The 18,718-nt window shown below is 31.8% G+C and overlaps 1 long non-coding RNA gene across 2 annotated transcripts; it reads left to right on the forward strand.

The window, feature by feature from the left end:
• Positions 1–1,158: 1,158 nt before the first annotated feature.
• Positions 1,159–17,137, forward strand: LOC138129720 (uncharacterized). Of its 2 annotated transcripts, XR_011159358.1 has the most exons (3): positions 1,362–1,570; positions 13,814–13,994; positions 16,516–17,137. It is a non-coding gene; the product is annotated as an uncharacterized lncRNA (long non-coding RNA). The 2 variants fall into 2 exon arrangements; XR_011159359.1 differs by lacking the exon at positions 13,814–13,994 and having other exon boundaries at positions 1,159–1,570.
• Positions 17,138–18,718: the final 1,581 nt, after the last annotated feature.

Raw genomic sequence — 18,718 nt, forward strand, 5'->3', positions numbered from 1 at the left:
TAGTCATGTACACATAAAATAAAGACAGGCGTCCTCCCACCGATTTATGCATTTTTATTTCGAAGTTTGTCCACCCTGCAGGTCCGTCATTTGCATCCCGAGCTAGTCTGCCGCCATTTTGTTCAAAATACACAACGTAGGGGTCCTACCGCTTCGATGACGATCACGACATGGCCAATTTGTTCAATTTCGCGGGTTTAATTTGAATTTTCAAATATTTAAATTTTGGCGGAAGACTGGCGATATCTGGGTTATGACAAACTAAACAAACACAACGACGAAAACCCAAAAACACGCGATTGGCAGCAGCGCAACTCCGCGACTCAGCACCACCTCTATTTACTCTCCTCGAAGTCGAGGTCTTCTCCTGCGGGTCCAAACCCGTTCTCCTCTGAGCGCACCTGTCGAGGTCAAAACCACCGGAGCAGACGCCCCTCCAGAGATGACACCAACCGAACCTATAACAGAGTGAATGAGTAAGGTCACCCTCAACAATGTCTCACCTCCTTCAGTCAATTCCTCAATTCCTGGTCACGACGCTAACGCCTAAATCGTTATTTTATTCAGCCATTGGACCAGAGTAAAAATAAATAACGTAAGAGTACCTACATAATATATATAATATAAGTCTTTGTGGACTAGCCCTATAGTTTTTGGCAGAGCGAGCTTGCGAGCAAGCCAATAAATAGGGCAAGTTCACAAAGCCTAATTAGTAATTAGTAATTAGGTACGAATTACATCCAAAGCTTTATGTTCGATTGTGTAATTAAGTTTCTTTTAGATACAAAATTAATAGATTCTAAAAATTACGATAATTCCTAAGTTTTCTGTTTTTATTGCTGCGGTTACGAAGTTGTTTATTACTATTTATTTGAAAAATAACAGTGTTTGTGTTTGAAATACGAGCTGAAATCGTCTTTATTTCTGGTTGTAATAATGAGCAAAGTAAGTGAAATTGCAGCAAAAGCCAAAGAATCTTTACTGTAAAGTTTTCTGTTAATTCTATTCTTTCCTGATTTAAATAAAATTATAAAATTTCGGGCCGGTTTCACCAACGTGAGTTAAATTTAACTACAGATTAAAATATACGAAAACATTGTTATAACAAGAGGTAACTAAGGTAACGAAGCATTTTAACCTACAGTTAACTTTAACTGGCGTTGGTGAAACCGGTCCTTAGTTATTTTGACGTTCATTTTGAAGTAATACCCGAAATTGTCAAGCGTCCTTTTTATGGAGGTTTATAGACTAGTTCCTAAAGAGTTAGTTTATGGACAATAAACGATATCATAAATCATGAATTAGGTATAATACAATCGAACATAAAAAATTTTACATTTACTTATTTATTCTAAACTTGGTTTTTTATTAACATATTTAAAGCCTATTTATTGGTTGTTTAGATTAAGTTAAAATAGTATATTCATAATCGTACATACTATTTAAATTATATCCGACATCTCAGTAAAATGAGGTTTTAGAAATTCAATTGCATTTGCAGTTTTCTTTATGGTTTAAATGGTGACAGCCATGATTGCAACACTTCTATGCTTGATGGGACTGTTTTTTGGTAATTATGTTTTAAGAATTGTTTGCAAAATTATTTTAATTATAAAGAGCGATCAAATTAATTTGTAATCGAGCCATCCATGGATTTGAATCCGTATGTTATTCGATTGATATGCACAGATCTAACCTGTGTTTTAAGCTGTGTTTTTTGTTCAAGAAACGACATACGATTTCGGATTCATGGATAACTCGATTACAAATTAATTTGATCGCTCGATATTATGCACAATTATTAAAGAGTTAAATTAGTTTTAAAAGATATTTTTTTTGTGCTTCAATTAGTCTGCTCTACTGATTGTTTAACACCTCCAAGAATTATTAACGGTGAGGAACTAGACGATATCAGTGATTACTTGCACGTGGTAACTTTTATAAGTGACAATGGAGAGCTCAAATGTGGAGGAACACTAATAGATCCTAGATATGTGATAACTGCCGGCCATTGCTTGATTAAGAGGTTTGTTTATATTTATGATCAACTGGTACAGCAATCTCGGTTTTATATTTTCTGAAATTAAGTCGGTAGAAAGATATAAGTTTTTTATTATTATGTGCCATGATATTAAAGCTTGCTTAATTTGACTGTTGAGTAAGCGTTAACATGTTACAACAATTTCTGATGCCTTTGGTTGATTTACTTGACTGAAACTACTCCACAGATCAAACTCGAAGAATATCCTTGATGAGTTAACCCTTTTATTGCACAATCGTTATCTATCAATGCAATATAATGTTAATGTAAAGGTGTGGTATATATACCACAGGCATCATGTAAGGTTCATTAGAATGATGCACATGTTTATGCACCAAATTATATACCGTTAACAGAAAAATTTCCAACAGATTTTAAATTTTGTTTCATATTTAAGCAATGTTATTTAGTTTAGGTGGTACAAACCAATTTAGAGTTTGAATTTTTAGATTGGAATCTGGAAAAAAAATCAAAATTGTAGGTTTTAGCGAGGAACTCAACGAGGAAAACCTGAGAAACTGCTTAATTTAACAGAATTTATCTCTTAAAAACATCAGCGGTACTTTTAAACTGATTATCTGCAAGAAAATGAAAAAAAATTACTTAGCAATTATCGAAGTTAATCCTCTTACTTTCGCCGACTTTATGAAAATGGAATCTGTGTGTATCGGATGGAATATCTGTAAAGTTTATGAACACGTAAATGTTTTACGGTGTTTTAAATGCGGAGGATTTAATCACACTAATGAAAAGTGCAAAGAAGATGTTTCTAAATGTTTGAATTGTTGCGAGGAAGGTCACGACGAGAAGGATTGTAATAATAATTCCGTGTGTGTTAACTGTTAGAAGTTAAACAAATCCAACAATTTAAATTTGAAAGTTGATCATTCGCGATTCAATTACTCATGTGAAGTATATAAAAAACAAGTGTCAGTTAGTAAAAGCAAAACGCGCTACTCCATATAGCAATCAAAGTGCTGCAGTGTTGTGAAAACAAGTATCCTTTTTTTGAACATCCAGTGTTTAAGAAATAAAATTCAGGAACTTGAGGTTATATTAGAAACTAATAAATTTGATATTTTATGTCTCGAAGAACACTGCCTGGTTGAGTCTGAGGCGAGTTGTTTTACAGTAGGTAGTTATTCAGTAGCTGAATACTTTGCTAGAAAAAAATCACATCCATGGAGGAGTAATACAGCTTGTTAACTCCAGTTTTGAACGTATACCTCTTCCTACTGTTAAAGATTTATCCATAGAAATAGACTGTGAATTAGTAGGGACATTTATTCCTTCATTAGATGTGTACATCATTACGGTGTATAGGTCGCCTCTGGGTGACTTTAACATGTTTATTGAAACTATGCAGCTTTTGGGTAAAATAGATTATAAAAATAAAAATCTAATAATTGGAGGGGATTTTAACATGCACTTTAATACTAACAACAAATATGCACAATCGTTTTCTGATTTACTTCAAAGTTATGGTCTATATTCGCAAGTTAAATTGACAATGTATTTTCTAATATAATTACTGAAGACATAGACGTTGCTCCAGTAAATTTTCACATATCAGACCATTTAGGAATATCAATTAATTTACGTACCAATCATTTTATCACGAGAAAATCTAAAGTAAAAATTGTTAGACCTTTGTCTGATGAGGGTAAATTTATGTTCTTTAAATTCTTAGAAAATGTAAACTGGAATTTTGTAGATTTATCCTTTGATCTCAATGTTAAGTTTCAAATGTTTATGAACACTATTATGTACTATTACAATTTAGCTTTCCCACAAAAACCAATTTTCTGTAAAACTGGTTCCAGATCTAACACTTCTGTGAAGTGGTTTACACCTGTACTAGATAAGATGCGTAATACACTAGGTGTTATATGTGACGCTTATAATTTACATAGGACTCCGGAATTGAAATCACTTCTAACAGATTATAAGAAGCGTTACCATCTTGCTATTAGAGATACTAAAATTGAAGCAAATGCCAAGTTTATTTCTGATAATAAAAACAATCCCAGAGTTCTATGGAACCTTATCAACAATAATCGAACATCAAATAACGAACACAACAATTGTGAGATAAATCCCAATGATTTTCATAATTTTTTTTCGAGAGTTGCTGAAAATATCATTAATTCATTACCCAGTGGAAGCAGAGATCCGATTTCTATTATGACTAATGAGAATAGTACAAATAATTTTTTTTTTCACTACTAGTCTTAGAAGGCGTCATTATTGAGTCTCGAACTGAACCCAGAAGTAGAATTTCTCTCCTACTAGTTAATAATTTTTCATTATTAACAAGTGGTTAATAATGAACAGCCGTCATCTAGCAACGAAAGATTTTCTTTGATTTTATTGGTTAACGTAGACAGACGATTTTCAATTTTCATAGCAACCGTTGAAAAATGAGAACTCGGATCGTCGCATCGGACAAACAAATTTGATTAATAATTATTATTAGAAAGGGTTTTAACGTATCTAGTAGTGAAAAAAATAATATATACACCACGTTAAAGAAGACAATTTTAAGCCTCGCTTCTTTAATACTTTACTTTAATAAACTACCTCGGCTTAAAAAAATGTCTTCTCTACCTTGGTGTATAATTACTATTGTTTTAAAGGGGTATCAGAAGTTCAAGTACGGGATGCAATCACCAAGTTACGTAATACCCATTCAAAAGATATTTATGGTCTTTCTGTACCGATTATAAAATGTGTTCAAAATATTCTAATTCCACCTCTTACGTAATCTACGTAATTACTGCATTAAAGAAAATATTTTTCCTGATTGTTTAAAAAGGCCGTTGTCATTCCACTGCATAAAAAAGGAAATCCAGCTGATATGAAAAACTATAGACCTATTTCTCTCTTGCCCGCTATATTAAACATTTTTGAAAAATTATTATTTGAACAAATTTTAAATTTTTTGCATGATAACAATCTATTGTCTCCTCACTTCCTCAGCAATTTGGTTTTCGTACAGGATCTTCCACCGTAAAAGCAGTTACTATTTTAGTAGAGAAAATAATAGACTATTTTGAACGTAAAATTTGAAAAAATTTTTTTTGACAGTTTAGTCTTGAAGGCCTTGGAGCTATATGTGAATTTATTAAGCCGTTTTGTAGCCTATTAACAACCATTTAATTTGGTGTACAGATAATTAAAATCCTCCGATAAATAAGAGAGCTATGGACTCGTCTTTTTTTTTGGGGACACCTGTATATAGATGTTTGGAATATGTTATTAAAAATCCGAAACTATACCCCAAACTATCATCTTATCATCAATACAGTAAAGTCCTCGTCTAGAAATAGTCAATTTTGACTTAAATTGTAAATCATTTCACAATAGGACAGCAAACCGTCTTATAACTACCATAATACCCTCTAACTTTATTGCCCCTTTGTTGTGCAGTGCCGACTCAAGGAAGAGCAAACATCAGGTAAAGTAACAGCCTCTATTTATTTATGAAATTATTTATGGTAGTTATAAGACGATTTTCTCTCCTATTGTAAAATGATTTACAATTTAAGTCAAAATTGACTATTTTTCGACGAGGACTTTACTAGGTCTCAAGCACGGTAGAGAATAATATAGGTAAGACGACGAAGCGTGTCCAGCACTGAGATTGTGTCCCTCGAACGCTAGACATGTGCGAGTGAGAGATCAATATAAAGGATGGAAAAGGTAGTGCTCAGTCCAATGCACGTAAACGAAGGACTGCTATAATTTTTTGCATTTTTTGCCTGACAATTTACAAATTTGCCGTAAAATAACGGGTATGCATTTAAAACCATCTAGTTTACATAAAATACCCGTCAAATTAGCTACACAGGTAAGGTTACAATAAAGTTTGCATAAAAAAATCTGAAGGGTTATCTAGATATTTAGTAATGCAGTAGCGGATGGATTAAAATATTATAAGGATAAGGATGATTATTTAAAACATTGAGATGTAACAATATTATTTACAAAAAGATAAATGATTTATTCGATGCTTTAAACCACCGGCGCCGTCACCCTGCAGAAGCTAGTAAGTTCCTAAGTATAATGAAGCATTTTGTCGAATAAATGAGAATATTTCCAGATATTGAATTCAAATTTGAATTACTTAGACATATACGGCCGTATTCACCAACGCGAGTTAACGTTAACTGTAGGTTAAAATACTTCGTTACTTTAGTTACCTATTGTTATAACAATGTTTTCGTATATTTTAACCTACAGTTAACGTTGGCGTTGGTGAATACGGGCCAAATGGGAAAAAATGGTCGTAGACAGGCAAATTACTAAAAATCAGTTTCTAACAAAAAGTACCACAGAAGGTTTACGCGTTACAATTTTATCTACTATTTAATTAAGTCAATGTTTATTAAGTTGTGGATTTCATTACGTACTAAGCAATAAGTTTAATCAGTATCCTATCCAGGTAATCTAAGGAATGTACAATCGCGGCCATCCAAAAGTGAACGATAGCTTGGGAAAATTTTCGTATTTTTCGTTAGATTAAATCAGACTCTATTCATTGGCGCTCGTACAGCAGGCGTTACTATTTTAATAATAAAAAGTTGTAATAAATAATTTTTAATAAAAATGAAGCTGAGAAGTAATTAATACATTATTAAAGTGAAAGTAAACTTTAGTAAAGAGACCTTTCCAACACCTATTCGTATTGGCCTCGCAAGCCTGTTTTTTTGCCAATGCCTCTTTATATTGAAGATGCAAGTCTTACTGCAATGTAATTCTCTCGCCACAGCAGCCAACGACCAATTTTCTTCTAGCTTTGCAGTAGCCCTAGCTCTCTGGATCGGACTGAGATGTGGCATTTAAAAAAAATAGTTTCAATATTTTTTTTAACGCTAGTGTTAAACTTTGACATTTTAGGACGCCTATGATTTAAAGTAAAAATCAAACTATTAAAAAAAACGTTCACTTTTGGATGGCCGCGATAGTACGTATGTTAGCTAGAAAACTACTTGTTTTATTTAAATACATAACTAAAAAAAATTTCGCTTATCTGATGGGTATTGTACACACACAGAGATTGTGCATTTCTTTTTTAGAACCATTACTGGTATATATGTTGTTTAACTTTTCAAAAAGTATTTCCGATTTAACATTTATTTCAGAGTTGTTTTGGCACTTGTACCTCAGGCTGGAGGGACCAACGATCATCCGACGTTTACACATTTTGTACAGTTGTACAGAATGTTGTCAACTTATAATTTATTAAACCCACCACAGTTCCGTAACTGTTCAGTATGTACAGGTGTCCCAAAAATGGCGTACTAACGGTGCACTACGGTGTAGAAGAGATTACCGTAAACGTCAGAAAAATTCTATTGGACTTATTTGCTGATTTGGCGATCCTTGAAAGTGGCACTTAACACGTCAATTATTTTGAAATATATGTATGAAATTGTCATGACAGCTACCTCTAGTTGTACATATTATCACAAAGTACAAGATCAGTCACTACCAATATTTAATCCTGGATAATAGAGAATTTAGAAGCTTTGGAAATCGAAAAAAATATTTTAAATCCACTACGGTAACATTGCAAGGTAATGACGTACGAATATATCTTTGTTTACATTGTATTACCGTTAATAATAATAATAAAAATAATTGATTTTTTTTGTCGGAAACATTTTTTCCATCTTTTTTTCATGTACATTTAAGCATCCTCGATAAGGTAGTAAGTAGTTTGTACGCCAATTTTGGGACAGCCTGTATGTATTAGATTCCGATACGAAGAAAAGTCAAATCAAAAAATCAATGAGAGAAAATTCGGGAAAAAAATGACAATATGATTTTTCATAGTCTTGATCAAGACACCGTAGATTGTATAATCTATTATCTGACCGAATTCATTTGTAAAAAAAGTTATAAAAACAGTAACTGTGATACATGTCGCAAGAATCTCAAGATGCCAAATAGAAGAGATAAATTTTAGCGCTTTTACCAACATAAAATCCCGAGGTGGTCTAAATCACCCACCTTTAGCAATTTTCAATCTTTTTTGAAAAATAGAGTGCATATTTAAAAATATGTACGTTCTCTCTGTTGATGCATTTGACCAAACAATAGACGAGATTTTCTCTAAAAATATTGTATGCACTTGAATTTTCCTGTCAAATGCATCAACAAGAAATTATGTCAAAATTAATTTATTATTTTTTAGTCATGAAAATAAATAGTTATTTGTACTAGTTATGAAAGTCATACTTCTTTACTGAATTTGCAGTTTAATCAAGCAATGAGTGAAAAAAAAGACTTTCATAACGTGTTATAAGTACACACTATTTTTTTGCAAATCGTTGTAAGTTGAGAAATTTGGCCTAAAAGGATTTATGAAAAATTAAAAAAAAAGTAGGTATGCTTTGCCAATCATCTCCAAGGAGATGGATGCAACTTTTATTACGATTTTTCGTTTAAAAAAGTGCAACTTTCATTACGATTTTTTGTTTAGAAAAGTGCTATTTTCATTGCGATAATTATGCAAAAAATAATATTACAAAACTGATTTCAAAAATACAAAAAAATTGTCATAAAAAAAAGAGAGTCAAGACTTCAAGCGCAATAAATATTTAATTTTTCGTATCCCACCTCCACCCGACGGCACGGCAATTTTGCCGGAGTACATACACTATTACGGATATTATAGTCCATTCATTTTAAATCTTGGGTTTAGTAATAAAACTTGCCTGCTTTGACACTTGTCCGAAACTCAGTGAATCTAAAACTGTGTTCAATACCGAGTGTCAACTACCAAACCTGACCATAGGAATTTAACATGAAAAATAGTTTTTGCGTGATTTCAGGTACCTACTTCATTAAAAAATTGATTAAATTTAACATTTGTTAAATGGTCAAGTTATTAGAAACATTTTTATTCACATTTATCAAAATGTCGAAATATGTTTGTGTTTAAATTTACTACTAAAATCGCCAAATAATTTGATTATTAAAAATACCATCCCAAACATTAAATTCCTTAGGGCATTGCGTTCTTGTAGTTAAATGTATCCGCGGATTTTCTTGAGACAAATATCGAGTGTTCTGGGTGGCTCATTATTTAACATACATTTGCATTCGTCGGTAAAACATCTGTTTTTAGGTACTATAAATATGTTCTGCTTACCTTATCTATACGACGGGTGCAGGTAATAATAAGACATCCCAAGTGTAGACAGAAAGTACATAATAATGGGGTTTTCCCGAATTTTAAAAATACAGGACCGGCCGGCCGTAAGTCACTAAACAATTACAGTCTTACTCGTAGTTGTACCGTTCAAGAAATAACTTGTGTTGTGTAAAGTGAATTCAGTGCGTTAATTTTACTCAATATGTAATATTTGTTGCCAATACTGGTGAATCATCTAGTGAATTTGATTCAGATGACGATTAATTTTCTATTTGTTTATGTAAGTATTTTATTATTTTATTTATTAATTTACTTTAAAGTATACATGTAATGGATACTTTATTAATTACTCTTATTTCTTTATTTAGTAATCTTATTTCTCAAATACAAAATTTCCCAATACAAAATCAACAATCTCTTAACATTTTTTTGGTCACTGATCGCAAAATGTGTTTTAATTTTTTTTTATTTGCGGATACTTTAAGGTCTCTTTCTTTTGCTCGTCGATAAGATGGTGAAAGTACGACGTGGTACCAATTTTATGTGAACAGAGGGATTACTACTTTACAGTACCCACACAATGAAAACTTGCCGCTTTCATAATTTACGGCGTTTTGAGTTTACAACTTTACCCAAGATTTAAAATGAATGGACTATACTATCAAGTAATAGTGCAGTGCTTATCAACATAATTACCTGCGTCTCGCCTCCGCATTTTGACTTTGTTGTGTATTATGTTCTGTGTCAATGTTAAGGAATTTCCTCACGATATGACATGAGTATAATAATATACCTTTTTGAATTTTAACCACCAATGTGTTCTCTAATTCCAAAATTTTTAAATTTTTAAAAAGAGATTGCGGTACTATTCCTGTTGCTGAAATTATAAATGGTAAAATCGAAATTTTTTCTAAACACCAAAGATTTCTCATAGCAACGGAGAGCTCTAAATATTTATTAATTTTTGTATTATATGTCTGTGTTATATTGTGTGAATATCTAAAAGATATGCTTGCTTTTGTTGTTTATTTAAAATAATAATGTCTGGTCTGTTATGCTGAATATGTATGTCAGTTAAAACTGTACGATCAAAATATAATTTGTAATTGTCATTTTCCAAACAACTTTCTGGTTTATAAATATAATGTGGTTGTGTATCCTTTAATAAGTTGAATTTAACTGCTAAATTCATGTGTATAATTTTTGCGAATATATCATGACGTTTTTTATATTCGCTTTGAGCCAAAACGGTGCAAGAAGAAATGATGTGTTCAATGGTTTCCCCTTCAGTTCCGCAAATCCTACATTTATCAATGATCGATTGTAAACCGCATATGTGTTTTTTATAATTTCTTGTATTTATAACACGATCTTGTATTGCAAATATAAAACCCTCAGTCTCAGGATGAATATTTGATTTTTTAAGCCATGCATGAGAAGCTTGAATATTAATTTCTTGTTGTTCTGAAATTATATTATCACTTAAATTTAAAGGTGTGTAACCTTTATCCGCTGAAACCAAAGCATTAAAAAAAGTGTTATCACGAGCTCTATTGAGAAAATAATTTTTTAGTGAAGCAATTTGATTGTGTTGTAGAATTTCTAGATTTGAAAAACCCCTACCACCATTTTCGCGTGGTAAATTAAATCTTTCAATAGCAGATTTGGGGTGATGTTTACAAAATTTTGTAAAGAGAACTCTAGTTTGAATATTTATATTCTGTAAATTAGTTTTGGACCATTTTATAACACCAAAAGAATAGGTCAACAATGGAACAGCATACCTATGTATTAACTGCTTTAATTAAATTATTACCGTTTAATTTTGATTTTAAAATAGATTTAATTCTTAAATAAAATTGTTTTTCTAAATTTTCTTTTATAATTGAATGTTGAATATGATTTGATTGATTAATACCTAAATATTTATAAAATTCTCCTTTATTTAAATTTTTAATGATTTCTCCTTCTTTAGTTATACTTATATTCTAAATTTTCGTAACGACCGCGACATATTGATTGCGTTTTACACTTATCAATACCAAACCTCATGCCAATATCATTTGAGAAATTTTCAGTTATTGTTAGTAAAGATAAAATGTGATTCTTTTTAGATGCATAAAGTTTTATGTCATCCATATAAAGAAGGTGATTTAATTTGGATAGTGTGGTATTATTAAGTCTAATATTGAAACCATATCCAGTGCTATTTAATAAATTTGTCAAAGGATTAATGGCTAGACAAAACCATAAAGGACTTAAAGAATCTCCTTGATAAATTCCCCGTTTAATTTGAATAGGCTCGGATTTTAATTTAGTATTGTTTATTGATAAATGTAAAGAAGTTCTCCAAAATGTCATGACATGGGATAAAAAGTTAATCAAATCCAAATTAATTTTATAAATTTTAAGAATTTTAATTAATCATGAATGTGGTACTGAATCATAGGCTTTTTTGTAGTCTATGAATGCGGTATAATATAATATTTTTATAATCTCATTTTCATTTGATTTTATTCCCTAACCTTTACTCCCAAAGACTGATGCAAAAGAAAACTGAAATAAGAGATTCAATAATAGTGAATAATTAATATGCGAGGTACCATTAGCAAATACAGTCTCTTTGAAATACGTTTGCCCGGTTTGCCGTATTTACGTTAAACGTTAAAAGGTTTATTGCCTAGATACATCACTATTTTAAGTCATCTTATTGGTTTATAAAGTCGTTTATCGTTATGGTACTACAGCAAACCTATTCAAGAACTCCTTGTCTGGGTTTTTATATTAATTTACACGCCGAAATTAGTGAGCCGCTGCAGCACTACCTTCTCCGTCTCTTTCTAACACGATCGTCTACCACTCGAGACTCACTGCTTGGCGCTTCGTCGTTTTACCTTATATTATTCTCTACCGTGGTCTCAAGACATTGATCATATATCGTTTAGCTAAATCACAAGATGGAATCCACTATTATTGCATTCAATTTTTCAACGCACTTCCGGACTCTCATAAAAATTTACCTCCAAACCAATTTTTAAAGCAAATATAAACTTATTTATTATACAGGGTGGTCCCGATATAACCTGCCAGAAGAAATCCAGTAATAAGTGACGATGAGTAGAACTCACACACAAAAAAAGTTTCTAATAAAAGTCTTTTCGTTTTCGAGATAAAAATAATTGAAAATTTGGTCAAAATTTGCTGTACGCTAATGAGTTAATCGGTTTTAAAAAGGTAATTCTGGTTACTTGGCTGCGATTTCTTTAGCAACGGTACCTGCAACACCTATGACATTTGTCAAGTTTAATTTTAAATTTGCGAATTCTTCAAAAAGTTATAAAATTCACGAATCAAGAACACGCCGATTTGCATTTACTCTATGGCGAAACACGTGGTAATTCAAGACCGGCAAGGCTACCATACGGCGAGCGTTTTCCTGAAGGAGTCCTTCCGTCTCGTTGTACTTTTGTGGAGCTATTTTACATCTGCATTTATGTGAGGTTGGTTCTGACTGATTCCAATACGATGGCGTCCCCGATCCTCCATTTAACCCCTCTGGATTTTAATTTTTGGGGCCAAACGAAAGATTTGGTATACGAAGTTGAAATAAATACAAAAAGCCAACTCCAGAAACGCGTAACAGACGCCGCGAACCAGATTAGTAAAAACCCAGAAATGCTGAATTCTGTTTATGAAAATTGGTACCAGCGTACTCAAATGTGCTTAAATGCCAACGGATGGCAAATAATGTGTCTAGTCTAGTTTACCTTTCATTAGTTAGTAGATATTCTCAGTTAGAGTTGAAAGTACGAATATGTGAAGTATAAATAAATTTATTCAATACATTATTTTGGCTATTTAACCACAATTAAGACGATACTCTTATTACACAGTTCTTCCACAATTTTGCACACACTACCTCTACATTTATTTACACATTGAGGAACACCACTTTATTTATTACTTATTCATCTCAGTCTACAAAATCAGCTTTTGTACCTAAATAAGCTGGTGAATTAACGCACGCGTTTTCAATAAATGTCATTAATTTAGTTTGTCAGATTTGAAATTTGTCATAAATGATACAGGTACCTATGTTGCTTAGATACTGTCATCTTTGCAAACACCAACAATTAATTCCTGAGTAGGTACGTATTTTTGGGGTCAGCAGCGTCGAATGGGTGTGGATAGGGGTTAATTTATCCCCATTATTTTGGACCTAACAAAGGGGGGTTTTTTGGACTTGTTAGATCCTTCTCATGACCCAGAATTTTTTTGGCAGGTTATATCGGGACCACCCTGTATAAAATCATTTACCTACTCTTTTGATGAATTCTTAACAATTCATATAATGATTTGAAATAGTCAAATTTGTTTTATTTGTTTTTTCTTCTGTCATTACTATTATGTATGTAATTAATTTTTCTTTCGTTTGGGACATGTGTAAATACTATTTTGTATATTAACACGAATAAACAATTATTATTATTATTACATACACATGCAAAAATATGCATAAATAACAAGTTTGGAAAATTTTATTATATTATAAAAATTAATAAATTCAAATAGTGTTAAGATATATATTTTTTGTGCTTTATTTATTATAGCCTTTTCCACTGGTTTGTCACGTCCAAGAATTATTAACGGTGAGGAACTAGATGATATCAGTGATTACTTACATGTGGTAACTTTGGTAATTGAGGACAATCAATTCGACCAATTTATATGTGGAGGGACACTGATAGATCCTAGACATGTGATAACTTCAGCCCACTGCTTGGAAAAGGGGTTTGTGTAAATTTATTATCAACTGGTATTTTCTGAAATTAAGTTCGTATAAACATATATTATAAGTTATTTATTAAGTTTTTAAGTGTTACAATAATTCTTGATGCCTTTGGTTGATTTACTTGCCTGAAGCTACTCAAATTTCAGATCAAACTCTTAAGAATATCCTTGGTGAGTTAGCCCTTTCACTGTTTAATTGTTATCTATAAATGCAATGTAATGTCAATGCAAAGGTGTGGTATACAGTCAGTGGCGGCCCTGGGGTAGAGCGAGAGGAGCGGCCGCTCTAGGCGCCAGGTGAGAAGGGGCGCCAAAATTCGATTTTTGAAAATTTTTGTATTTTATTACCAGAAACTGAACTATAATTGATTCGAAGTTGTCGACTAAAGGGCGCCGAAAGACAACCTAGCTCTACCCTAATAAAGGGCTAGGGCCGCCGCTGTATACAGTGCGTTCGTAAAGTTCGGAATAAATTCCATAAAACTGTAAGTATTAAGTTCTGAGAAAAATCCTTGAACAAGTCGCCTTTGTTTTTAAAAAGTGCATATTGTTCAGTACTTTGCTTATATTGACAGCTTGTCATCTCCTAATAATGACGTCATCTGTAATTTTTTTAAATGACAACCCCCATTTTTTATTATTTTTCTGGTACACCTTCGTACTAGCTCAACTATCAATGAAAAAAATTTACACCTTACATGACAATTTTTTTGAGAAAATGACAAATTTTACTTAAAAAAATTTAATTTAATTTTTAACTGAATTTTTTTTTCAATAGATTTAGTTACAATGGAAGGTTTATTTTAATAGACCAAAGAATTTGCGGTAGAGAATTCGCACTGAAACGGAACAAATAAACCCTGACATTATTGAGCGCAGTGTACAAAGTGTCGGTGAGTGCCAAATAGTTGGCGGGAGGCAACTTGCGTTAAATTCTATTGTTAACCTGATATGTTTGTTAGATTTTGTTTGACGTCAATTAAAATTTTTACATTAAGAATTAAGTTAAATTTTTTAAGTAAAATTTGCCATTTTCTCAAAAAAATTGTTATGTAAGGTAACAAGTTTTTTCATTAGTCGTTTAAGTAATAAGAAGGTCTACCAGAAAAAGATGAAAAAAGTGAGGGTTGTCATTTAAAAAAATTATTGATGACATCATTATTAGGAGACGACAAGCTGTCAACTTAAATAACGTACTGTACAACATGCACTTCTTAAAAACAAAGTTGACCTCTTTTCTCAGAAATTAATACTTACAATTTTATCGAATTTATTTCGAACTTTACGAACGCACTGTATACAGCCTCTGCATTCTCAAACTCGAACATAGGCAATTAACATTGTATTGAACGTTTTTGCTGATTCCTGCTCGCCAATTGAACTTACAGGTAAGGTAATGGTATCAATAGAAAGATAAAATTATTGCGCTTGAAATGATTACTAATAATAAGATTAAAGGTGCTATTTTTATTTTAAAATATTAATTTAAAACTTGGCGGTTTTTAAATATGACATGCCATGATTTTCAATTTGGACAGCATTTGTCCAAAAATTTAGTAATTTGTTGGGTTAAGTCAGCGAATTTCGGTAAATTACTGTCAAAATTATTTACGGAAAAATGAATAGTTAGGTACTCCATACAGATTAAGACTAATTTCTCTTGAAGTAAGTTTATGTAAATCGCGGATACTGAATATCCTCAGGACGTACAAATATCATCCCTACAAGACACAGTGGCATCAACAGATGTTTGCTGTTGATGAAGAAAGTAAGAGTGAAACCTGTTATGAAATACAGTAGCGTGCTAATGATCGTCGCTTTCTGTCGACAATTTGCTTCACAGAGGAATCTACTTCTACACTAGATAACGAACCAAATGTTCAAAACACGCGATATTGGGGTCAAGAAAATCCTCGAGTAAATATTCCTACTAGAACTTAGTATCCTCAAAAAATTCATATCTGGGCTGGTATTTTTAGTAACATTTGAAATAAAGGGAAATTTAAATTCAGCAAATTATTTAGATTTATTATTAACTAAGGTAGGAACTGCATTGTAATTTTTTCAAAGAATTTATAATAAAAACTGCTTAAACTGTTAATTACTTTAATATTATAATTTAATTCTTGATGTGTCGAAATAATGGCATAATGGGGTCTATTCTGTAATTTACATGTTAATTTTAACAGCCTCAAAAAATTCGTAACCATGACAATGACCCATCAGAGAAACATATTTAATACTTTAACAGGTTGTTAAATTTAAACAGGCTGTTAAAAAAATACAGAATAGACCCCAATATCTATAAACTGAATGCACAGTGTTAATTGCCTATGTTCGACTGTGAGAGTGGACACCCGGTATACTACAGGCACCTTGAAAGGGTTAATTAAATTGATGCACTAAATATATAAGATATGCCGTTAATAGAAAAATCTCCATCACATTTTTAATTTTGTTTCTAATTTAATCTTTATTATTTAGTTTACGTGGTACAAACAACAAGAGTTGTAATTTTTAGGTTGTTAACTGCAACAATCGTTGGAAGCAATAATCTCATATATGGTGGAACTCCCTACAGAATATTATCAACAAAAATTCATCCATCTTTCAATAACGGAACATTTATGCCAGTTAACGATATTGGTATTATCACACTGGCAGAAAATGTGAAAGAAGTGAGTAAATTTCCAAAAAGAAGAAGACGTGTCTACAAAGATTACAAAACCCCTTGTAAAATACTAGGAAAAGGAATAATAGGATACCCGGGAAACGATGTACATTCAAATAAATTAAAACTGGGTTTCGTTAAACAAGTACCGAAATCTGTTTGCAAAGGACAATGGTGGAAAATGACCAAACATAGAAAACTATCACCACATTTATTGTGCATGACCAGTAACGATGCAGCTTTTTGTTCTGGAGATTCTGGAGGTCCCTTGCTTTGCAATGGCCAGCTGACTGGTATCATGTCCTTTGCAATATCCTGTGGAATTGGAGTACCTGATTTATATGTGGATATTACACATTACAACGCCTGGATTGATGGGGTAATTAATAATGAAAAATATAATTGTTGGCACCATGGTTGATCTATATATTTCACATTTGTCTCCTTCTTGATAATAAACTTAATACAAACAGATTTTATTTTTATAAATCCCCATTATGGTGAATATACTTGTTCCAATCATGTTCTTGCAGTTTCTGGAAGAGCATGACCTGACCTGACCTAATCTGTTATTTCATTACTATTAGAACTTTTTTTGAGCAGGTAGGTACTTTTCAATTTTGGAAAAAATCGTGTAGGATAGATGTTTGAAAAGAAATGTGGCTGTTTCTCTTGGTTCTACCTAAATAGAAATAGTAGAAACCTACAAGTATGTATACAGGGTGCTACGGAAGTCCACGTAATAAATTTAATCACCAGTACGACTCGTTAAAATAATTTTTTTATTTATCAATTTTTTCGCAAAATTTTCAAAACAGAGTTAAAATTAAATGTGATTGGAACCCTAAAATTCATACCTGCTCATGTTTTTACACATCCTTTGATAACGAAGCATGAAAAAAGAATTACTCGATTAAAATCCTCGAATGAATAACAGTAAAAGCTGTAGGTATTAGAACAGCGATCGTTCTTTCTTCAAAAAACTGATATAAGTTTTTACCGCACAAAAACATTTTCACTCTCTGTTTCGTTTCAATTGATGATTATCCCACGAGCGAAGTGTCGAATTAGGGGATAGAAAAATGTAAAAAAAATATTTAATTAAAAAAAAGATCAACATTTAAAACATGTTTATTGTAAAGAGTTCTATTGGTGATTATTTCCTTCATATGTTTAGCAACCAATTGCGTAACAAATATTGACCAATCAAAACGAGAAAACAAAAAATAACCCGATATAATTTCTCTAAAATGCACACTGTTCAATAATCGGATAAGAAATGTCGGTACCTGATTTTTTTTTAAATAAATTATTTTGAATAAAAAGGATTGGATATAATACGTTTGTTTTCATTCTATTCAGGAAATAATCAGCCGTATACCCCTCGTGCAAAATTTTAATATCGGCAAATTTTTTGCTAATGAACTCAAACATCCATAAATTATTCGGTCAGAAGACGAATTATTATTATCAAATAAAAGCCCTCGACTTCGTCTCGTGCTCTTATTTGCTAATAATAATTGGTCTTCTGACCTCATTTATGGATGTTTTCGTTCATTATCAAAAAATTTTCCGATAAAAAATTTTGCACTTGGGATATAATATGTGACTAGATGGTAATATAGTTGGATGTTTGACAACTGTATTTCAATCTTCAAATCTCTACAATTTATAAGGCAACATGTGACTAAAGGCAGCCTTGGTGCAAGGCCGCCTTAACATGTTATTCTAACTGAAAAGTTTAACCGGTGCAAATTTTTTCAATTAAATACCAAAGATCATATAGCAATACAATTATGTCAGAATTAGTAATTGGAAATATTTTCACTTCACCCTAATAGGGAAACCGCTGTTTTTTATACTCAAAATACAATGCAGTTAAGACAAATACTTCAGAAGAACCAGTGGTATTTTTAGAATCAGTTAACACTAAAGCTTAAGAAAAACAATGCAAAAATATAAACGACAACGTTGCAAAGTTATATTCCACTGAGTAATTAATGATTTAATATTGTTAAGAGGCATTCCTTCTGCTTCGCTTAGCCTTTTTCAC

This window comes from Tenebrio molitor, chromosome 4, assembly GCF_963966145.1.
Source record: "Tenebrio molitor chromosome 4, icTenMoli1.1, whole genome shotgun sequence".
NCBI classification, from domain to species: domain Eukaryota; kingdom Metazoa; phylum Arthropoda; class Insecta; order Coleoptera; family Tenebrionidae; genus Tenebrio; species Tenebrio molitor.